We start from the raw sequence: 25,653 nt of genomic DNA on the forward strand, positions 1-25,653 counted from the left end.
CAAGCTTGTTTCTCTCAGGCCTCTCACTTTTTTTTTGTTTTGTTTTTCACTTAGGAAACAGGGATTTGTTTGTTTATTTTCTGAAATGGGGTGGATAATCATTTCTTTAAAAAGGAGAACCCAAAAGTGCGTTAATGACCAAAAGATGTAAAGAACCGATACAACTCCAGGGGGGATAAAAAGCAAGTAATCCAGTTACAAAATGGGCAGAAGACCTGAACAGACACTTCTCATCAGACAGATGATGAACAGATACTTCTGGATGTCAAAGAAGACATCCAGAGGGCCAACAGACACATGAAAAGATGCTCGACATCACTCATCATCGGGGAAATAACAAATCAAAACCATGATGAACTCTCACCTCACACCTGTCAGAACGGCTAAAATCAATAACACAAGAAGCAACAGGTGCTGGCGAGGATGCGGAGAAAAGGGGAGCCCGCGCGCACTGTTGGTGGGAATGCAGACTGGTGCAGCCGCTCTGGACAACACTATGGAGGGTCCTCAAAAAGGTAACAGTGTAACTACGATATAATCCAGTAATCCCATTTCTGGGTATTTATGCAAAGGAAACGAAATCACTACATCAATGACATATTTGCAGTCCTGTGTTTATTACAGCACTATTTACAAGAGCCAGGACATGGAAACAACCACAGTGTCCATTAGCAGATAAATGGATAAAGAAATAAAAGATATATATATATATTTTATGTATTTAATATATATTTATATAAATATAATATATAACATGTAAACATATATAATATTATATATTTAATATATATTTATGTAATATATCATATATATAATTTAACATATATTTATACATATTTTAAAAATAACATTATTCTTGGGGCGCCTGGGTGGCTTGGTCGGTTAAGCGTCCGACTTCGGCTCAGGTCATGATCTCACGGTCCGTGAGTTCGAGCCCCGCGTCGGGCTCTGTGCTGACCGCTCAGAGCCTGGAGCCTGCTTCCGATTCTGTGTCTCCCTCTCTCTCTGACCCTCCCCCATTCATGCTCTGTCTCTCTCTGTCTCAAAAATAAATAAACGTTAAAAAAAAAAAAAAAAAAATAACATTATTCAGCCATAAAAAAGAAGGAAATCCTGCCATTTGTGGCAACATGGTCAGACCTTGAAGACATTACATTAAATGAAATAAGACAGAGAAAGACAAACAGGAAGAGACATTACTGAAATTGTTGATACTAGCTGTGATCAACAATTACTTGTACTGGAAACAGATGAATAAAAAAAAAAGGTGTCAGTTGCAGTGATGAGTACGTGGAATAAAAGGTATCAGAAACCAGGGTTCAGGGGCACCTGGGTGGCTCAGTTGGTTAAGCATCTGACTTTGGCTCAGGTCATGATCTCCTGGCTAGTGAATTCAAGTCCCGCATCAGGCTCTGTGCCGGCAGCACGGAGCCTGCCTGGGATTCTCTCTTTCGCTCTCCTTGCCCCTCCCCTGCCCACGCTCGGTCTCTCTCTCTCTCTTTCTCAAAATAAATAAACGTTAAAAAAAAAAAAAAAGAAACCAGCGTTCAGCAACTGAACCTCTTTTAGGCTGACTTTACTGTGCTCTCCCTTCTAGGGGTGAAGTCGTCCTCATTATCCTGCATAATAGACTTTCCCTACATTTCAGGTAGACCCCAACTTTGGGCAATAAACCCCTCCCACCCAACACACACAAAAAATTGCTTTGCTATCAGTTGCTCTTGAGCTAAGATTTCATTAGGTTTTGTCACCTGCACTCCTCTGGGGTCTTCTAAAATCGCTGCAGGGGGACTTCAGGGTCTCAATGTGGTTGCGTCCTCCCTGAACTCTTTTCCCCTTGGCTGCAAAGATCTCCAGACCTTTGATACGCTGCTGACATAAACAGAGACACATTTGTCAGGCTTAAGGATTCCATGCTCCTGTGAAAATACCCCCTGAGCGTGACTGATTCTTACCAGTCATTTACACATGAGTAAGAAGTGGTTGGTCTGAGCTATTCCTAATGGCTGGTTCTGACAGAGATCCAGGGAAAGCGTAAGTGGATTTTTGGGGTATAGAGACAGAAAAGCAGTGAGACACTTAAGGAGGAAAGAGGATATTGAGGGACACGGCTGGAATCACAGGACAAACTTTGTATATTACTTGGCAAATAGAAGACTGACGGTTGGGGGGAGGGACTGGATGGGGCTTGATTTCTCTGATACTTTGTTTTACTTAAATCACATGAGCCCCCAGTGGCTACTGCTAATGTGCAAATATCTTGAGGTCCTAGAAAACTGGTATGAATGGTGAAGTGCCTCTGATCTGAACATGAAGACTTAACCCTTCCCTGTGTGTCTCAGGCATATCCTCCCCAACCCAAGAAGACTTTCCGACCCTCCCTGAGAGTTGAGTACTCTCTCTCTTCTGTCCCATGACACCCTGTACTCTTACTGTCCCCTGCTCCTCCTCATGTTTTCTTCTGTCACTTCTCTTGTCTGTCCCCTCTCCCTGGACGGATCCTTAGGAACAGAGCCAATCCCAGCACCTAGCACTCTGCCATCCATTGTGCGGGCGGAGAAACTGAGTGCAGAGTAGGCAGATGGAGAGGGTGGGAAGGAGAGAGAACGTGAGGACACACAGCTTTTCAGTGCTCCAATCACCTCGAGATCCCAGCAGGCAGCAGGCAGATTCTGCTTTCAAAAACCACAACCTCTGGAATTTAATGATATCCAATCAATTATGCTGAGGCATCCTCCTCACCGTCATTATTTATAATAGCAAAAAACAAAAAACAAAAAACAAAACCCAAAACAAAAAACAAAAAAAGCCCGGCCTTCAAAATCAAACTGCACCTGACGTTCTGTAATTTGTACTTGTATCTACCCCCAAAGTGGATTTATATTAACAATCGCCCCCAAATCGTGGCCCGAGCAAGGCTGGCAGTCTTAAGGTGAAGGCAATTAAATCACTGTGCTGTCAAAATCCACCTTTCCAGTCCAGGCACGAGAGTGGACGGAGAGGCCCGTCCACCTACCCACTGCTGTCTCAGCCGAGAGGCGGGGACCGTATTTATTCCATTCTGGGGCCCCAGCTCACTGATCAGCATGAAGGGAAGACAAAAGTCAGAGGTTTGAGGTTCTCGACACCCTCAGAGCACCACCCAGTTGAAGGAGCCGCACAGGTCACGGGTCACTGTCATCATGCAGGTGCCTAGGTTTATGAGATGTGAAGCGAAAGCCCTGAGATGCCGGAGGCCAGCAGCATTCTCTCTAGCGCCCCAGGTACGCATGGGGCTCCTGTGTGTGGTGGCCTAAACCAGCTGGTTACAGTATGCCACTGTCCCCGGTCTTTAGACACTTACGACCCACAGCAGCCGCGCGGGAGGGTCCCCTTATTAGCCCCACTTTACAGATGAAGAAACAAAGTCACGGAGGAGCTAAGCCATTCACCCAAGTCACGCAATTATTATTATTTTTTACGTTTGTTTATTTTTGAGAGAGAGAGCAGGGGAGGGGTAGAGAGGGAGACACAGAATGGGAGGCAGGCTCCAGGCTCCGAGCTGTCAGCACAGAGCCCCACACGGGGATTGAACTCGCGAACCGCGAGATCACTATCTGAGCGGAAGCCGGACGCTTAACGACGGAGCCACCCGGCGCCGCCCCCCCCCCCCCCCCCCCGGTCCAAGTCGTGCAATTATTAAATAGCACTGCTGGAATTTGAACCAGCCGTGTGTGTGTGTGGGGGGGGGGGGGGGTGGTGGCAAAGGACACGCGCTGCCCGTATTACACATTTGCCGCTTTGGCAATCCGTTCAGGAGTTAAATATTCATCAAACACCCAGAAGGTACGATGCACCCTGTTGGGTCCTGGTTATAGTTTGGTGAACAAAACACACAGATTCCGTCCTTCGCGAAACTTACAATCTTGCAAATGTGCCAACATTAAACCTGAAAGCTCCAAGAAAAATTAAATTAAAGCTTAGGAGGCAATGATAGCTCCTTAAGGTGACCCCATAGCCAGGACGTGAGGCTTCGATAAAGTTTCCTGAACTAAGGACACTTCGTCTGAAGCCTGATCCTACTGAGCCAGGTAAAGAGGTGAAGGAAGGAAGGATTGTCTGGACACAGGGGAAGAATACACAGGACTCTGAAGCAAGAGGCTATTATGCCCCCGAAGACCCCAGGAGGGACCCATAATCAGTGAACAGGGAGAAAGTTGTCTGGATTTGTTCAAAAAATGGTTGAGAGGACTGTTTATAGAAGGAAGTAGAAAAGGAGAACTTTGTGGCCATGTTGCAATTTCAAGAACACAGGACAAAGTTAGGAGAGTTCTGAGCAGGGATCTTAACCATGAAAATTAAGAGTCCGAGACTCTAGGAATCAGCACATCATTGCCATTACTTTGCAGATGCGAAAATGGACTTCCAGAAGACAAGAGACTCGCCCCACGACTTCTCCCTGAACAGCTAGAGAGCTGCCTTGAGGGCCCTTCACTACTGTCAACGGATAGTTTTTGTCTGCCTCTTCAGCAGATCTTCCTTTCCTACAAAAGTTTTCTGAGATCTTCCCACTCCTCTGATTCCATCCTTGTTTTCTAGAAAAGTCCACACAAGGAATAGAGCACATAACCAGCCCTGAGTCATTCAAGGAATTGCAGTCCTGTAGCTACAGCGATTGCTTTAGAAATAATTGCATGACATAACACTCTGAGAGAGTCATAGGGACTCACGAAACTGTTCCCTGGAAATCTGAGGTCAAAGGTTGATTCTAATTCTCATAGCAAATTTAAAGCCAGAGTGATACGGCCCTAGAACAATTTATTGGGAATATATTGATGGTAGGTTCTTAGAAGGCTCGAAGTCATGGGAACAAATAGTATCTGTTCATTAACACCAGCAAAGATATAGTATGGTTTGCATCTCATTATATAAAGGAGTACCCAATTACTGTCCCATAATGCACAACTAGAAAACTGGAGCAAATGTATGAAATTATTTTTTGGACATTGGGTAACAAGCGGCACAGAACTGTGTTTGCTGGGCAAAGGGGAAGAAATAAGGGTAAGCTTATCATAATCCTGTTTTTTCTCCGTGGAGGGAATGTTTAAATTATGGCACAGGGAGGCAGAAATGAAAGTGCCTGGCAGTCTCATTGAGTAGGAGAAACAAATTCAAGTTCAGGAAGGCCAACGCAGTAAGTTAAGCAGAGGAAACGCTGAGGAGGGCAGAGTTATGGAGTCCCCTTAAGTGTCTGACTTAATACAAGTTCAGGTATGCATGAGCTTCAGGAGGCCAGGCGTAGACAACTACCGAAAACAGAACTCGGTAAATATAAACCAAACTCCCAGAATTCACACAGCGGCTCAGTTAGAATACTCTGGTGAACACACGGAACATTCAGTAGTGACTCCGAAAGTTTCAGGACTTGGAAGCGGGACAAAAATTCGGATTTCCAGACTCTAACAAAAAAAATTACTAGATACACAAAGAACAGAAAAAGATAAAATGTAGCAATTAATGGAAACAGAACCAGGAATGACCAAAAAATTATGGAATTGGTAGATAAGAACCATAAAGTAGTTATTGTAAATTTTAAAAAATACGCTCAAAGATATAAAGGGAGACATGAATATAATTAAGAAAGAAAAGGAAGACAAAGCAAAGAACCAAATGGAACATCTCTAGAAAAAAATAGAGTTAAAAAAATCACTAGGTAAGATTAAAAGCAAATGAAACATCAAAGAAATAAAGATCAGTGAGCTTGAATAGCAATGGAGACTATTGATAAACTAAAGCAAAGAAAAAGAAAATGAGAAGGCAGAGGAGAAGAAGGGAAAAAAGGAGAAAAAAAACAACCCTTCAGGGAGCTGGGGAACAACAGCAAATAGTCTAGTATATGTGCCATTGGACTTTCAGAAAGAGAGAAGAGAAAGAAAAAAGCATAACATATTTGAGGAAATAATGGCCAAAACTTTTCCAGATTTGATGAAAACTACACACCATAGATCCAAGAAGCTCAAACAACCCAAAACTAGATAAAACACATACCTATATGTGTGCACGCACACACGCACACACCCACACCCACACACACACAAAATACACCATGATTAAATTGATAAAACCATTGATATAAAAATCTTAGGAGTATCCAGGTGAAAAAGAAAACATACGAATAAAAAAAAAGGAATTATTAAAAATGTCTTGTCGGGGGTGCCTGGGTGGCTCAGTTGGCTAAACGGCCAACTTTGGCTTAAGTCATGATCTCCCAATCTGTGGGTTCGAGCCCCATGTCGGGCTCTGTGCTGACAGCTCAGAGCCTGGAGCTCGCTTTGGATTCTGTGTCTCCCTCTCTCTGCCCCTCCCCCACTCCCACTCTGTCTTTCTCTCTCTTTCTCTCAAAAGTAAACATTAAAAAATTTTTTTTAAATTAAGAGCTAACTAAATGTTATTTATGAGAAACATACTTTAACTATAAAGACATAGATATATTAAAAGTAAAAAGAATGGAAAAGGACATGTCATGCAAACACCAGTCATGAGCAAGGTATATTCAACAAGGTATATTTTAGCAGTAGGAATAGCACAAAGAGCCAAGCTACAGCAAATAGCCAACTCCTATCTCCTAGTTGATAGGAGATCAGTTTATCAAGAAGACATAGAAATCTTAAATACAGTTGTAGCTGATAACAGAGTTTCAAAATACATAAAGCAAAAATTACCCGACTGAAAGGAGAAATAGACAAACCCAAGATCATAGTTGGAGGTTTCATCAATCTTCTCTCAAAAACGGAAGGAACAAATAGACAGAATATCATGAGAATGCAGAAGACATGAAAAACTCTACAAACTACATGTTTCTTACAAAGGGTAAAGATTCAAAATGACATTGAATTCTTAACAGCAACAACAGAGATGAAAATATCAAATTTCTTAGACTGCGTTAGAATTCACCTCTATCTATAATGAAGTACCTGGATTAGACTATCCGACAAAGAACAATTTTAAAACACAAAACCAACTGCTGAATGAACTAAAGAATAACAACAAGATCCAGCATTTACAAACACAAGACCTTTGCACGAGACGACAAAGATTAAGGTGAGCCCTCATTTGCTACAGCTTTTCCCTTAGAGCTTGGGAACAGGGGGTCAAAACCGAAATGTGTCCTACTACAGACCCATTGATCAGGGAAGAATAAAAAGGATGTTCAAGGCTATTAGGAAGCCAAGACTTTAGGGAAGTGAGTTCCTACACAAGAGAAAATATAAAAGAGAAGAGTTTGACATTCCACATGCCATTTTGTCTAAAGGCATTTGACAACTCCCAAGCTGTGCATCCTAGGACAAAATAGATTAAACCAGAACAATGGCTACCAGATTTAAAAAATGTGGAGGTTTCCTGGTACTAATGAGGCACAAATTAGATTTTAGGGCTTGCCAGGATAAAGAACACTGGTAAACATTTGAAAATTTCAAATAAGACCCAAGAAGAGTTACACCCTACGAGTAAGGACAATGTGGAACTAGACCAGCCTATTTCAAGGTGCCTTGCTCATATATTATCTGTCAGCCAGAAGAAAATTAAATTGTGCCTTGAGAAAGTTAACAGCTTCCAGCGTCTCACCAAACTTTTAAAAATAATGTCCATTAGTCATCCAAATATTACCAGAAGCAGATGCAAAGTGATCCCAATATGATGAGCCACCATACACGGAATTTAAAATAATTGTGATTGTGTTTACAAAACTAGAGAACTATGAGGGATTTAACAGAACTGTACTAAAATGAATGAAATGAAAATTGTAAAACTGAAAAATACAAAAAATAAAATAAAAATTCCACCCAGAAAAGATCATCATTGAAATAAAGATAGGTTAGTAGAAATATCCAGTTTGGGACATAGAGGGAAAAAATAAAGGATAGAATATACACATATACATGTGTGTGTGTGTATATATGTATACACACACATATATATATATATAATTTATAGGATGTGATAAATAGGTCTAATATATATGTATCACATATATATTATATATATCACATATGTATTATATATATCACATATATATTATATATCACATATATATCACATATATCATATATATCACATATATATTATATATCACATATATCATATATATCACATATATATTATATATTGCATATATAATATATGTATCACATATATAATATATGTATCACATATATATTATATGTATCACATATATATTATATATATGTGACATATATATATTATATATATAATAGAAACCTTATAAGGAAAGGAGAAAAAGACTATATCAAAAGACTTGTTTAAAGAGATATTGGCCAATAAATTTCCCAAACTGATAGAAGACACCAAGCCATAGAATTAAGAATTTCTAAAACTCCCAAATCAGGATAAACAAAGAAAACCATACCTAAGTACATCAAAGGTAAAGAGAATAACTTGCAAATGCAAAACAACTCTTAGAAAGTAAAAAAAAACAAAAACAAAAACACAAAACAATCAAACCCCCAAAACAAAAAAGACCCACAAGTCTTACAAATAGAAAAAAAGAGGGGCACCTGGGTGGCTCAGTTGGTTAAGCGTCCGACTTTGGCTCAGGTCATGATCTCACAGTCCATGAGTTCAAGCCCCACATCGGGTTCTGTGCTGACAGCTCAGAGCCTGGAGCCTGCTTCGGATTCTGTCTCCCTTTCTCTCTGCCCCTCCCCCACTCACGCTCTGTCTCTCTCTCTCCAAAATGAATAAACGTTAAAAAAAAAAAATTAGAAAAAAAGAAAAAAACATATTACCTTCAAAGAGGCAAAAAAAAAAAAAAAAAAAAGACCAAAGCTGAATTTTCAGTGGTTTCTATGGAAACCAGAAGATAATAAAATCTATAAAAGTGCCGAAAGAAAATAACTTCCTACCAAGAATTTTAAACCTCATAAAACCATGCATAATAAAGGAAATACTGAAGGGAATTTTTCATTGAGAGGGAAAATAATCTCTGTGGAAGCATGATAATACAGAAAGGAAAAAACACCACCACCAGAGATGGTAAATATAAATGAATATTCTATTACCAGGTACTACCACTAATATATTAAATAGAAATAATATATCTGACAGTAGCAAAACAAAAGGCAGAAGGAGTCAATAGACTAAAATGTGTAAGATTCTAGTATTTGTGCAAAAAATGCTAAGTGTACTAAGTTCATGTGGACTGTAATAAACCAAGTATACATGTTGTAATCTTTATGAAAATATCTAAAAGTAGAGTAATAGAATTCATAATAGTATGCAAGAATACAAGAGAAGAAAACAATAAAGAAAATATTCATGATTAATTCAAAAGGAGGCAAGAGAAAAAAACAAAAGGGTGAAAGTATGGATGAGACAAAAAAATAGTAAGATGGTTGATTAAAATCCAAATATATTAGAAATGACATTTAACACAAATGGGATAATTGCTACAAATAAAATAATACGTTTGTCGGGCTGGACTTTAAAAAAACCTAAGGGCATATTAGGAGACACACCTTGGATTATTAGGATACAGAGAGAAAGCAGCAAAAGAAAGCAAATGAAAGCAAATGCTTACAAGCAAAAGAAAGAAAATGGTATTACACTTGTGATGATCACTGAGTGATGTACAGAATTGTTGAATCACTATATTGTACTCCCGAAAATAATATAACATTGTATGTTAATTACGCTGGAATGAAAGCAAATTTAAAAAGAAAGAAAAAAGTATGTTGTCTAAAGGCTAGTTAAAGAAAGATGATGTATCTATACTAACTTCACAGGATGCAGGCTTAAGTACATAAGTATTAAGAGATGAAAAAGGGCTTTAAAAGTATAGAACCATTCTAAATTCATATGGACCTAATAAAATAGCATCAGAATATATGAAGCAAAAATTAACAGGACTGAAAGAAGAAATCAACAAATCCACAATTATAGTTGGAGATTGTAAACGCATCTCAGTAACTGATAGAAAAAAAAACAAACACAAGAAGCTTTTAATACTTGATCGATTTGGCAAACTTGATTTATGGACATATATGAAGAATTATAGTCCAGAATTGCAGAGTACATATTCTTTTCAAGTTCACATGTAACAATAACTATAATAAACCATCCCCCAGGCCTTAGAGGATGAAAGTCATACAGTACAGATTCTCTGAACAGTCAAACTCAGCTAGAAATAAAAAATATAAACAGAACAGAAAAATTACAAACATTTCACAGTTGAGCAATGCCCTTCTTTATATCCCATGAATCAAAGAAAAAAATCACAATGAAAATGAGAGAATATATTGAACTAAATAGTAATAAAATATAACCTATCAAAACTTGTGGGGGTACTGCTAATGCTAAGTTTTAAAGGGAAATTGATCATCTTAAAGGTCTAAAAAAGGGGGGGAGGGGAAGGGCTAAAAGTAGTCCACATGAAAATCAGTGATCTACCATCTATCTAAACATGCTAAAAAAAAAAGAAGAGGACATTAAAATAAAGATCTTGCTTGTCTTTTCTGCCATATGAAGACACAGTAAGAAGCTAGCTGGTCCTTGCCTGATGCCAAATCTCCTGGTGCCTTGATATTGGACATGCAGCCTCCAGAACTCTGATAAATAAATTTCTGTTATTTATAAGGCTTCCAGTCTGTGGTATTTTGTTTAACAGTCCAAAGATGCAAAAAGGAAAAGACTGATATCACTGGTCATCCCCCAGCAAGACTGACTGAGAAAAATGGAAGTACAGATTATCAGTATCTCCATGTAAGAGGAACACTGAAATAAAGACGTTACAGGCATTAAAATGACAGGAACAACTGTCTTCACAAACGCTTGCAGAGAACGGAAAAGGAACAAATAATTAACAACTCATTTTCTGAGTACAGGATCATCTTGATAACGAATCTGGACACGCACGTTACCAACATGGTCAATCCTTCTCATGAACAAAGAAGCAAAATATCAAAACTGCCCATTTACTTAACAGATTAACACATAAGGAATAAGTTTCCAGGAATGCATACTCCTGAAATGTTTCCAAATTTGAAAATCAATCATTGTAGTTTACCACATTAATAAGACTGAGGAGAAAAATCATGTGGGCCTCACAGCTGATAAAGAGAAGTATTTGCTCATATTCAATACCTATTCATAATTTTTATTAAAAAATGGTAAACTAGGAATAGAGTGAGCTTTCTAAATTTGATAAAGAGTACCTACAAAGGCACCCTACAGAAAATGTCATATTGAAACATCATATTCAATTACAGTATATATATGGAGAGAGAGAGGATGAGAGAGACAGAGAGAGAGAGAAAGAGAGAGAGAGAGAGATTTATTTTAAGGAATTAGATCCCAAGACTCGTGGGGCTTGCAAATCTGAAATCTGCAGGGAAGGCCGGCAGAGACTCTGGGGAGAGCTAATGTTGCAGCCTGAGTCTAAAGGCAGTTTGGAGGCAGAATTTCTGTTTCTTCAGGGGACGTCAGTTTTTTTTCTCTTAAGACTTTGAACCGATTGGCTAAGGACCACCCACATTATGGGTGATAATCTGCTTTACTCGAATGTTATACAGACTGGAAAAAAAAAAAAGAACTAAAACTGAAATTATTCACAAAATATATAATGGCATGTGGGGGAAATCCAAAATAATCTATAAACTACTGGAATGAATAAGTGAATTTACTAAGTTCACTGCATACAGTATCAATACACAAAAAATGAATTGTTTCCCTGTATGCTAACAACAAAGAAATCTAGAGTGAAATTTGAAGTAACATCAAAAAATCAACCATTCTGGAATAAATCTAACAAGACATGTGCAAATCTCTAAGCAGCAAAGACTAAAGAGTATCGAGAAAAACCGAAGACCAAAGTTTAGGGGGAAAATGAAGTAATTTCTTGCCTTTCTCAGTAATTAGGCTTTACAACATCTGCAAACACAGCATTAGCAAATACTGAACATTGTTCCTAGGAGACATAGGAGGTTAGGCTCCTGCAAGCCTCTGGTCACAACATTTTTGTCCATCGATGGACACAAAGCCTGGCTACTGTGCGTTTCTGTGTTTCTGTGTTTAAAGACAACCGATTTAATAGAATATTGTTGATTCATTAACATTGACCTCATATCCAGTAACACTAAACGCTAAACAAATCGTCTCTAACACACATATTTTCTCCATAAGGCACCAGCAAAGCCTTTTGCACTTCAGAAACTAAGCATCACCTCAGCACTACACCTGGGGCCGTTTTAAGCAGAAAAATGACCAACCAAAACCACGAAAATGTGACCGGTGTGGTACTAAACTAATCACCATAAAGGCGACTTGTTTACTACCTGTGTGGCAGCTGCAACAAGAAGGGAGTGTCACCCTTGTTCCATCCCCACTGGGAACTCGCCCAGCTGGCAACTCAAATTTTTCACCACTCTGTTCCTGTCTACAATGATCCCCAAGGTGCCCCAAGTATCTATTGGTTACCAGTACATTTAGCAAGTAGGCTAATTCAGAAATACGGATTTCACAAATAATGAGAATCAACTGTATCAATATTTTTAAAATGTTTATTTATTTATTTTGAGAGAGACAGCAGGTGGTGGAAGGACAGAGGGAGAGGGAGAGAGAGAGAATCTCAAGCAGGCTCTGAGCTGTCAGCACAGAGCCCCGTGTGAGGCTCAATCTCACGAACTGTGAGATGATGCCCTGAGCCCAAATCAAGAGGCAGATGCTTAACTGACTGAGCCACCCAGGAACCCCTTAACTGTACCACTTTCAAGGACAGGGAGACAAAAACAGGAGTCAATTCTCCTCAAATTGGTCTATCTATACAATGAAATCTCAATCGAAATCCCAGTGGACTTGTGTGTGTGCGTGTGTGTGTGTGTGTGTGTGTGTGTGTAAACTGATCAATTAATTCTAAAATTCATGTGGGGATGCAAAGGGCTGTAAATAATAGGTGTTTTTCGAAGAAGAATAAAGTTGGAGCACTGAGACCATCAGCTAACACAACTTCTATAAAGCTGCATTAATCCAAATATTGTGATAACGGAGGCAAAGATAGAAAACTGTACCAGTGGAACGAATAGAGTCCAGAACCTGACAGGCACATGTTGGCTACCTAATTCACAATAAATGTGTCATCGCAATGCACGACCACAAATCAACAAATAAGATAAAGAACCCGATTCAAAATGGGCAAAGTTTTGTCCAGATTCCTCACGATAGAAAAAGGGTATCCAAATGATTAATAGCATAGGCTCCACATTATTGATTAGCAGGAAAATGCAAAATAAAACCATGAGGTACAAAGTGCACTCATCGGAATGAATAAAACACTTTTTAACCCAGGACAAGACCTAGTGTTGGAAGAATGTAGATAAACTGGACCACTCATTAATGGCTGACGGAAATATACGAGGGAATAATCGCTTTGGAAAACAACTTCCTGGCATCCGCCGCTGCCCTGCAAGTGCAACCTCATCCCTCGCAAATTCCTGTGTTGATTACGCATCTAGCGAAAATGCAGACAAACACACTGGCAGACAGGTACAAGAATGACTAGAAGAGCTCTGCTCATTACAGCCCCAAACCGGAAACAACCCAAATGCTCGCCAAAAATAGGATGGAAAATACAGTCTGCTGCATTCCTACAATGAAAAAGAATAAGCCCAGGGGCACCTGGGTGGCGCAGTCGGTTAAGCGTCCGACTTCAGCCAGGTCACGATCTCGCGGTCAGTGAGTTCGAGCCCCGCGTCAGGCTCTGGGCTGATGGCTCGGAGCCTGGAGCCTGTTTCCGATTCTGTGTCTCCCTCTCTCTCTGCCCCTGCCCCGTTCATGCTTTGTCTCTCTCTGTCCCAAAAATAAATAAAAAACGTTGAAAAAAATTTTTAAAAAAAAAGAAAAAGAATAAGCCCAACGCAACAACGTGGCTGAATATAACAAATGTTTTGTTGAGAACGAAGCCGAGGAAGTACATACTTACTGCGTGATCCCATTAATCCTACTTTCTGCAAGAGGCAAGATGATATTGTGGTGACATGGTCAGTACAAAGGTAACCTTTGAGGGGAGGGGATGATTTGGAGGGGATAGAGCATGGCTTCTGAGGCACTGGTAAGGTTCTAGAACTTGGTGTGGGAGAGGACCACATACGTATCAATGTTTTATAAACAAACGTCAAGCACTATACTCAGGATATGCTATCCTCGCTATGCAATTACTTCAATAGAATGTTTATTACACTTTTTGAGAGCAACTATTTTCCAGCCCACTGTTATCTCTCTACCTAACCCAGCCATTTGAGTTAACGGTAGAATCTAAGGTAATAATAATTAGAACATAAGCTTGCAGAGCCTCGAAAGCCTTTCTAGTCTTCCCTAGAATCTTCTGGAAAGCCATGAGAAGATGTGTTTGACAAAATGATAGAGTAAATGAGGATCTAGGAAGCTTGTCTGTTAAGGACCGGATAGTAAACATCTCGGACTTTGAGGCCGTAGCGCCTCTGACTCAACACTCTACTGTGGTAGCCTGGAAGCTTCCACGCACAACATGCAAGCACACGGGCATGGCTGTGCCCCAGTCAAACTTTATTGACAAAAACAAGCAGGGAGCCACAGTTCCCTGGCCTCTGATTCCACCAGGAGAGAAGAGGGCACGAGAGAAGAAATGGGAATATCAAGATAATTAACGGTCAAGAGAAATTCCAAGATGGAATCTGCGTCATAAATGCAGCCATCCACCGATGCATACTGGGCCGGCTAGAGGCAAACAAGGCCAGAACATTAGTCACTCCAGGAAAGCAAGACTGAAGGAAAAGAAAAGTAATTATCTTCCCTGCCTCCCTCTTTCTCTGCCCTTCATGGAGTCGACAAACACTTATCGTGCACACACTATTGCAGGCACTGTGGATTCAGCAGTGAGCATGGACGAAGAGGTCCCTGCTTGCACCGACTGACGTTCTATTCTGGTCGAGGGACGGCCAATGGAAAGGAAACATACGTCCAGACAGGAAAAATTCCCACCATGTTAAGGATAGAAAGAGCTCTGTACTCCTGCCCAGAAAGCTCATCTCTACTGCTCTGTTCCAAAGGCCACTGTGAGTCAGGAGTACTCTGGACCCAGCTGTCCTCTCCAGGCCACCCCACGGAAATGTCCTACTCTGGACCTGACAAGGGGGCACGCTGTCCCCTCGGCTGTCTGTCCCTCCTGAGTTGGAGAAAGGGACTTCCGGAGTCCTCACGGTGTGACCCAGACTAAGTGGGGACTCTGAAGGAGCTTGCTGAAGGCCAATGGTAGAGACAGGGAGAAACAATCCAGTGTCTCGATCGGAGAGGCCCCACTGGGATGCTGGCCGCCTGCCACTTGGCTGGAGCCAGCCCACCCACCACCACTGGGCATGGCAGTTTCCAGTGTGCTACGGAGTCAGGCCAAATCTTAATAGCCATGCACACAGGGATGGCGGTGGAGGGCCCTGCTCGGGACGCGCTCCTGCAGCCCGGGCAGCCCGGCCAGCTCCTCCACTGACAGAGAGGACAGGCGACCCTCCCGTCCCACCAAGTTCCTCATGGCCTGAAAACAAAGGGTAGCACAACACCAACCGTGGCTGTAAGAACATTGTAATGGAGAACAGCTTAAATGTAGATTTCTGAAAGGGGCAGGGAGCATTGATTTAATGACACGTTTCGGAGATCTGAGTCCACTTTTTCGGACACATCAGTGGGCACGGTGCTTTCCCCCGGCTCCCTGTCTTCATTCCCTGTACCTCACACAATTCCAGAATTCCCAGCCATGCCCTGTGGGGCAGAAGGGCCTTGCCCTCTGTTCTAGGGCACCCTCCACTGTAGTGAACCCCGAGGAGTCAAGCAAGTGTTGGTGAGTCAAGGGCCACAAACAGATAGTTAGGATGCCTTGCGTTTCAGATCACTGCATGTACATTTGACCCGGCCAGATCCCTGCAATGGACTGGGAGCTCTTTCCTATTTTATCCGCAGCAACGTTTACACTAAGCCCGGATGGGTTAAGACACTTGGCTAATATCAAACGTGCAGTGGCACGAGTTAAAATAAAAGGTCTTCTAAATTCTTGGTTTTGGTCTAGCTCCAGCTCTCTCGTCTCAGTGGCACGAGATAGGTGCCTTGTTTATCTAAATCAGCTTTTTCTCCTCAATGTCTCGCAGAGTGCCTCGAACGTAGGTGGCACTCAATGAGCATTTCCAGGAAGGAAGGAAGAAAGGAAGGAAGGAAGGAAGGAAGGAAGGAAGGAAGGAAGGAAGCAGGGAGGCAAGGAAGGAAAGAAGGAAGGAAGGAAGGAAGGAAAGAGGGAGGGAAGGAAAGAGGGAGAGAGAGAGGGAAGGAAGGCACTTAAAAAGTTGACTTCTATTTACAGGGTGAATAGTGAATCCTTGGTGATTTATCCTTTAAAAATGTCTTCTGTCCGGATAGATGAATCGATAAAGAAGATAAAGATGTGGTATATGCATACAATGGAATATTATTCAACCATAAAATAAAAAAAAACAATAAAATCTTGTTATTTGCAACGGCATGGAGGGAGCTAGAGAGTATGCTAAATGAGATAAGTCAGAGAAAGACAAATACCGTATGATTTCACTCATACGTGGGATTTAAGAAACAAAATAAACAAGCAAAAGAAACAAAAGAGAAAGAGAGACAAACCAAGGAACAGACTCTTAACTACAGAGAACACACTGGTAATTACCAGAGGGGAGGTGGGTGGGAGTTGGCAGAAATAGGGGATGGGGATTAAGGGGGGTACTTGTGAGGGGCTCCTGGGTGGCTCAGTCGGTTGAGCGTCTGACTTCGGCTCAGGTCATGATCTCACAGTTGACGAGTTCGAGTCCCGCATCAGGCTCTGTGCTGAGAGCTCAGAGCCTGGAACCTGCTTCAAATTCTGTGTCTCCCTCTCTCCGCCCCTCCACCGTTCACACTCTTTGTCTCTGTCTCAAAAAATAAATGAACATTAAAAAAAAAAAAGGAGGTCACTTGTGATGGGCACCGGGTGTTGTATGGAAGGTGTTCAATCGCTACATTGTCTCTACCCCTAAAACTAAGAGTATGCTGTCAACTATACTGGAATTAAAATTTAAAAACATAATAAAAAAATGTCTTCTCTCCAGTTTCTCTTCTCCCTTCTTATCCTTTGATAGGTGAGCTTTGTCAAGTTTAAAATCTGATGACAATTGTCGATCAATTGCTACTTTGTCTTTTCCCTCATCTTCTCCCCCGATCACGCTGAGAGAAACACCTGGTTTTGAAGGAGAATGAAGCACTGTGTTATCCAAAGAAATATCTGGAAGCAACTAGAATGCCTGCCATTTGGATCCCATGGGTTACAGTATTTTTTATTTTATTTTATTTTATTTTATTTTATTTTATTTTATTTTATTTTTTAAATTTGTTTTGAGAGACAGACAGTGCAAGTGGGGGAGGGACGGAGAGAGAGGGGCAGGAGAGGGCGAATCCCAAGCAGTCTCTGAGCTGCCAGCACAGAGCCTGACGCAGGGCTCCATGCCACGAACCATGAGACCACAACCTGAGTCGATATCAAGAGTCAGACACAACCGCCTGAGCCACTCAGGCGCCCCTGGGTTACGGTATTTTTAAACTATGTATCATCTTTTTGCAATACGGATGGCGCCTGGATAAATCTGGTCTCTTATTAGACCCCACGTCGAAGAATGAGTGGAACATGCAGGATCTGTTCAGAAAGGCTTCTCACGGATCGAGCTGCATGATATTTCAGAGACCATTATCAGGTGTTTCCACCTTGTTACCGCAGAATTTTCCTTCTTATTCTCTTCTTTTCATTGTTTGTCTCACATCCTCTCTAAAGTGAAAACGAGGATTTCTCAGCTCCTTCTTCCCACTTAAGGAAGCTGACCCTGGGTTGGCAGAGGTGGGTGATCCCTGCCTTCCCATAGGAGGAGGGACACGTCTGTCCTGTGATCAGTTATGGGCTGCAGAGATGGATAGGAATACACTCTAAAAAAAGAGCATTTTGGCTAAAAATCTCCACTTACATCTATTCACCTATGACATGGGTAAACATACAGGGAAACCATGGCACGAAATCGTGGCCGAGGGTGATTTTCTTGCGATGCTGAACTCCAGCAGAGCCCCTTTTACATTGCACCTTATTGACATCATAAATGAAGTGAAGTGGGATTTCATGATCAAAAGTGAGATGATTAAAAACCCTTACAGTTCAACTCGATTGCACCGACATTAATATATAATGGGGAATGAGACATGCTTTAACAAGGAAGTCGAGTCCTGACTAGATAAAGTCTGAAGGTAGCAAAGAACAGACAGAATGGTGAAAAGACCAGTGACCCTGTCAAAAATAGGAGGAGAAAGGACATTTTTGAAGAAAAGAGGGGAGTATTTGCAATTGGCATGAAAATGACTTAGAACCACAGTGGCTGTGTTTCTTCCCTCCTGATGTCTGCGATTTCCTCTAGCTGACTTGCGTTAGCTCTGATTCGACTCTATCAGGAGAAAGAGGCAGCAAAGGTGCGGACCGTCCCCTGTGGCTTTGACGTTGGCTGCTGTGAGTGCCCAGGAGACAAGCTGGGTGCGGGAATGCACGGGAAGCCAGCGGAGCGGCTGGGCACTAAAGACGATGTGGACGCATACGGGCCAGGGCTTCTCACCTGCACTGCACATCAGGCTCACCGCCCACCGTCACCACCCACCAACGTCAAAGTTTCTGGAATCCGAGGGAGGAATTCAGGCCCAGATGTTTAGAAACCTCTCCTCGGGCAATTTGAATGTACAGCCAAGGTTAAACACTGCTCAAGTGCCCAGACTGGCTCGGCCGGTTTGACCATCCAGGGGGCCTTGGGTCCATTACTGACCGCCTTTAGCCTCAGCTTTCTCAACTGTGAAATGGGCTAAGAGTACCACCTCTCTGACTGCATGATTATAACAATAAATGGCATAATTGGGTGAGGTGCTTGAACACGTGGTTCCCTGTGTGCTGTTGACAACACCGTGAACTTGGGGCATCTGGGCAGGCGAGGAGGGCAACACTCCTTGGGCAGTGATGGGTACAGATGCGGTAATATCCTGTCACTTTACTGAACACGGTGTGGCCAGTCCTAAAGGCTGATTGTTGGGAGGGATCACTGGCTTGTGCCGGTGTAAACAACATGGGGAGCGTCCCCAGAAGGATCTGTATGGATGAATGCGGGATCTGTGCGTGTCTGCAAGGTGCCAGGAAAGTCAACCCAAATGTCATGGGAGCCTCTGCTCAGGCCACACCTCAAGGGCATCTTCCAACTCCAAGTAAAAGAGGTCAAAACAGACTGTTGGCAAATGCCTGACCCACACTTCGGTAATGACGACACGGGAGCTAAAGGCAGTTGTGCCCTGGGCGAGGGGCTTAGAAGAGATAAACGAAAATTAGGGCAAGACAACAGGCTTCTCGGATTATATTCCTTTTTTCCAGCAATGGAAAATGGCTGAGATGGTTTCCTGAGATGCTGGGGACACATGTGCTTTACCCATGGGATCGTCATCGACGGAAATGGGACGGAACCGCTTCCTCGAGAATAATTAGCGGGCACAGCCGTCTGGCCGGGCGCTGCTACGGACGGCACACTCATCGTCTCGTCCAGTCCTTGCACCAAGCACACAGAGAGAGTCCTGTTATTTTCTCTGTTTTACCTTTAGGAGAATTGTCTTGTTCAGTCACGTGGCTAAAGACACACAGCGGTGGGTAGCGTCACCAAAACAGCATGCTACCGGGGAAATCAAGAAACACCCACGGAGTCAGCAACGCTGAGAGCATGGGTAAACACCCAAGGCCATTGGGACATCAAACATTCAAGCCAAGGCCTCCAGAGGGGACCGACCCAAGGAGGAGGATTCAATAATTCTAACTCACAACGCCAGAAAAACACAAACATTCTGTTGGAAGACCGTACTCACAGGTAAGAATGTCGCCTACCGTGCACATTACATTGCATCAGAACAAAAATCGAGGCAAACGTCTCCTTGAGATTCCTGGGACGGGGGTGGCCGCACTGCTGGAAGCAAGAAACAGTGACAAAGGAATTTTACGGAACTGTTACTCGTTTAAGATGGGAAGTATCATTTGCCATCCTTCTCGGCAGCCTGTCTTTTTGGTGAACTTCATTACTGCCTACGGGCTCTCTTAACTTTCTTCTCCGGTTTTTAAGAATGTTTGTTGTAAATTCCCTCCCCGTGAGGTTTTCACTGACTCGCCTTTGCTGTTGGGGACATGCCATTGTGCACAAAAGAAGGGGGAAAAAAAAGCAGAAGCCACGTCTCTAGATATGCGATAGCATGACGTGTACACAGGAATCAGGAGATGGGTTAAACTAGCAGGAGACTCAGCAGTTATTTTGATGAGGATGCGTGTTGTAGGTGAAGTTTAAGGTCAATAAAGCAAAGGAATTGTCTGAGCACTTCACTTGCCAAGAGAATCACAGAACATCAGAGAAACCTGGCATCATTGGGGCGCCTGGGTGGCTCAGTCAGTTAAGCGTCCGACTCTTGGTTTTGGCTCAGGTCATGATCGCATGGTTTGCGAGTTCGAGCTCCGCATCGGGCTCTGAGCTGACAGTGTGGAACCTTCTTGGGATTCTCTCTCTCCCTCTCTCTCTGCCTCTCCTCCTCTCATGCTCTCTCTCTCTCTCTCAAATAAATAATTTTTAAAAAATTAAAAAAAAGAAGCATGGCCTCATTCTGTAGGTCTCAATTCAGGTGCCAGGTTTGGGGACATGTCCTGCTCTTAGCTGGGATTGCTTGCTACACTCCTGATGCGGAGATAATGCAGCGAACCCTTCCCTCAGCCTCCGTCTCTGAAAACAAAAAGATCCTTTCCGATGTCACGGATAAGGGATGTGTGATGTCATTCAGCCTAATGTTATTTCAAAATAAATCTACATGGCCTGAAAGTGAATTTTATATTCACTAATTTCAAACTCACTTTGTCAAAGGGACAAAATGGAGAAATACGACTAAGGGAAGGTACTTGCTTCTTTTTCCTAACGTCACACTTTCCAGTGATTCGGTTCAATGCCCATGATATTGTGTCTTTGAGATGGTCCCCCTACGACGCACAGGATAAACACAGCTCCAAAGTCGAGCCAAGAATACCAATGGAGACACCCGCCTTCTGGTCTTAAAGGCAGGGGGATCCAAATAGTGGAACATTACCTTTTAATTAGATTCAGACTTATTTATTTATCTATGAGACGAGCTGCTGTGAATGCCAATTTCTAAGCTATAAGGCTGACATAATGGGAAGAATTTTCTGAAAATAGCACGTAGCGTTTTTGTAACACTTTGTCATTTTCAAAGGTCACAAAACATTTGTGATTTGACCCTCCAGCTAACACCGTTAAGTAGCTCACCCACTTATCATGATCCTAATGTTACAGAAGGGGAGCCCAAGGGTCAGAAACAGAGTAATTTTTCAAATTCAATGGTTTCAGATTATTTTTCAAATAAATGGCATGGCCAAGAATAGAATCCACATCTCTAGTTGGGTGCACTTTCTCCTCTAAAGGGCAAAGAACGAGAACATGTTATCGTAAGTTCATCGGTGCTCCTAGATATATTTAGGATAGTTGGGTCGGGGGTGGGGGTGGTGCTTTCAGTGACGTTTCAAACAATTAAAATGAAAGGGATGGGTGGTTTGAAGGTGTTAATAAAAGAGAAAAATGTTTCTGCCCCTCCTTTGCGTTAGCCTTCTCTGGTAGGGACTCGGAACTTCACGCTAGGTAGCAATAACATGGGTCAAAGGACATTCAAATCAGGCTCGGTGGTGATAAAGAACAATTGGTAAGTCATGGGGTCCAGGGACTGAGAGGCCAAGTCCCAAAGATCTGTGAGCCCGTTGGCATGGTCTGAGAAACCAGGGATATAAGCCATGTGCAGTATGTGGACGGTGTGGGGATACAGATTTTCGAACACACACATACACACACACACACACACACACACACACAGGAAAGTAGAAGGGATTCTATATGAAGATTATGTATGCACCACCTTAGGAATCCCTTGAAGATAGGGATTATGTTGCCTTCCCGGCAGCAGCCGCCGTGACTTACACATCACCGGCGCTCGGTAAATGTTTGCGACCACACTGGGTCATGGAAAGCAAAGTGGCCGCCATTAGCTGCCCCTGTGGGTTCACGAAGGATGAGCAGGGAGGCCACGTGACTTTGTGGATGCAGTCCCTAGGCTGGTGGAGAAGTCTGGATTGCAATAGACAGTGGTAGAAGGACCTCATATCTCCGTAGACGAGACGCCCCGGGAAGGCAGCCCAGTTATGCAGATTAGTAATTGCTTGACTCGGAGGGTGAAAAATTCATGAGCGTAAACCGGATGTGATGTCTCTAGAGGCCTGTGTTCAGCCCCTCTTGTTTTCTTTTTTGTTTTTTGAATATTTTACCCTGTACACTGATGAGAACATGGCAGAGAATTTCTGCTCAAGATAGTGTTTCAGGTTGGATGGCATTTTTACGGTGACTATGGCACCTTGCTTGATTAAACTCCAGAACGCTTTATACAACATGTTCAGTTTTCAATACGTTGTTAACCGTTGAATGCTCGCGTCATGATTCAATTCAACAATTTTTCCCCCGTGCTTTAAGTTGGATTGAATATGCGTCACATGTGATTTACCGTTTTAACCATTGCTAAGAGTACAGCCCTGTGGCATTAAGTATATGATCACCAACATCCACCTCCAGAACTTTTTTCATTTACCCAGCCTGAAAGTCCATACCCATTAAACACTAATTTTCCATACCCTCCCTCTCCTCACCCTCTGGCAATGAACCTATACAGTTAACACATCACTCCTGAATGATAAATAACGTATAGAAAGAGACAGTTGAAAAAAAAACATAGCTAGGCTTGGGGCGCCTGGGTGGCTCAGTCGGCTGAGCGTCTGATTTCAGCTCCAGTCATGATCTCACGGTTCACGGGTTCGAGCCCCACGTCGGGTTCTCTGCTCACAGCACAGAACCCGCTTCGGATCCTCTCCCTCCCTCTCCTCTGGCTCCTCTCCAGCTTGCACTTGCTCTCTCTCTCTCTCTCTCAAAAATAAATAAGCATTTAAAAAATTAAAAAAAAAAAAAAAACAGAGCTGGGCTCCAAAACATGAGAAACATCTCTATGGAACAGAAATAGAACAGTGATGCAGGGAAGAGCAGGCAGCCCATTGGTGAGACGGGCTGCCAGCCTACAAACAGGCCATACAGACTGAAAATGTGGTGCTTATGGACGAATAAATAAGGAAAGTCTTCCACTGGAAACAGAGACCAGAGCCAGGCTCAGTACTGGAACCCACAGCCTCGCCTGGCAAACCGCGGTCATAGAGGACAACAGGACACAGACACCACATCACAACCCCAAACGTACTGACCGTTGTGTGTCAGCCACAGTATCGGGGCTGTGCTCCCCGAAACCTTCAGGAGACCTGGTTTTCACTCGGGACACAGAGTGACAGATCAAAGCAACCACAAAACCTTGGAAAAGGAAGTAAACACGAAAAGAGAGAGAGAAAAAGAAGGGGGGAAAAATCTCCTACCCAGAACGAGCCTCTAAACCAAATTTCCAAAAGAAGTACAGAGATGTGCTGCTAAAAAGAGCCAACGATGACAAAATACAACACGAAGTCCCCTCCTGGGACACCAGTTTTTAAGTGGTATAATGAAGAATCTGTTGAGGGCATGCCCGTGACGCGCCTAGAGGTAAGTTAAGGAAGCGTAAAAACGTCCAAAGAACACCGAATTATGAAATGGAGAGCTTCCACCGAGGCCGACGATGATCCCTTGGGACTGATTTTCGCGCAGGTCACAGTGGTCAACCGGGGGACCCTGGAGACGGAACAGAAGCGCCAGATTCTGGTGGGGAGCCCGTGCTCACCAGGGAAAGCGGCACAGAATGTTCCCTGTTTTCACCACCTGGAGTTTGTGGGGAGGCGCAGTAGGGATGGAGTGGGCCAGCGGAGGTGCTGGTGCAAAACCACAGTCTTACTGGGCCAGTGAACCAGAGGACGGAGTGTGGACACCGTGGCTGATGGAGGTGGGGGATGGGCAGTGAACTCCTGGAAGGAAAGCAGTCAGAAGGGGACCTCTGCCTTCCCCCTGCACACATCTCTGGTTTCCCCCGGACAGACACAGGCGTGAAGCAGATTAAAGGCGACTCGGAGACCAACAAAACTACCGGGCTGAAGTCGGGCTGCCAGACCGAGTGCAGAGTGCAGCCAGGTGGCCCGCCTGCTACGACAAAAGCAACAACACTCATCAAGGAAAAGTATACTTCCGGGTCCCCACAACGTAAATTCAGAATATCTAGGGTAAAAACCAAAATTGCCCGACAAAGAATTAGGACTCTAGGACGCATTCTTGAAAAATAAAAAAGGCAGGGGCGCCCGGGTGGCTCAGTTAGTTAAGTGTCCGCTCTTGGCTTCAGCTCAGGTCATGATCTCCCAGTTTGTGGGATCGAGCTCCATGCCGGGCTCTGTGTCGACAACGTTGGGATTCTCTGTCCCTCTCTCACTGCCCCTCCCCCACCCATGCTCACTCTCTGTCTCTCAAAATAAATAAATAAACTTTTTAAAAAGTTAAAAAGGCAAAAAGACAATCAACAGACACCAGATGAGTGAGATCCGACCAGACTGGCCTTCCCAGATTAAAATTACAGGGGCGCCTGGGTGGCTCAGTCGGTTGAGCGGCCGACTTCGGCTCAGGTCATGATCTCACGGTCCGTGGGTTCGAGCCCCGCGTCGGGCTCTGTGCTGACAGCTCAGAGCCTGGAGCCTGCTTCCGATTCTGTGTCTCCCTCTCTCTGACCCTCCCCTGTTCATGCTCTCTCTCTGTCTCAAAAATAAATAAATGTTAAAAAAATTTTTTTGAAAAAAATAAAAATAAAAAAATAAAATTACATATATTAATATAATACAAAAGGGATTTAGCTGCACACTGCACCAGACTATCAGCTGTCATAACCTGTGTGATGCTTGCAGAATCCCACATCTGATGGCAAACACGCATTTTCCAAGTGCACATGATATATGCAACAGAGCGAACCATTGCTGGGCCATAGATAAATCTAAATTTATAAAGATTGAAATCTTACAGGGTGTGTTTTCTTACCACCACAGGATTAAACACCAGTGACTATAAGCTATAGAAAATCCAGGCTATTTGGAAGTTAAAAAAAATACTTCCAAATAATCCATGAGTCAAAAAAGAAGTCATAAAGGGAATTAGAAAGTATTTTTGGGGTACTTGGGTGGCTCAGTTGGTTAAGCATCTGACTTTTAACTTGGGCTCAGGTTGTCATCTCTTGGTTCAGGAGATAGATCTCTGCATTGGGCCCTGCACTGGCAGTGTGGAACCTGCTTGGGATTCTTTCTCTCTCCCTCTCTTTCTCTGCCCCTCCCCTGCTTGTGCTCTCTCTCTCTCTCTCAAAATAAATAAGCTTGAAAAAAAGTATTTTTGATTAAGTAATGAAATATACTGCACAAAAGTTGTATGATACATCTAAAACACAGCTTAGGGAAACAATTTGTTTATATTGGAAGATATAAATAATGATCTAAATTCCTATCTTAAGAAATTAGAAAAAGAGGGGCACCTGGGTGACTCAGTCAGTCAA

This window comes from Neofelis nebulosa, chromosome 4 (genome assembly GCF_028018385.1).
Source record: "Neofelis nebulosa isolate mNeoNeb1 chromosome 4, mNeoNeb1.pri, whole genome shotgun sequence".
Classification (NCBI taxonomy): domain Eukaryota; kingdom Metazoa; phylum Chordata; class Mammalia; order Carnivora; family Felidae; genus Neofelis; species Neofelis nebulosa.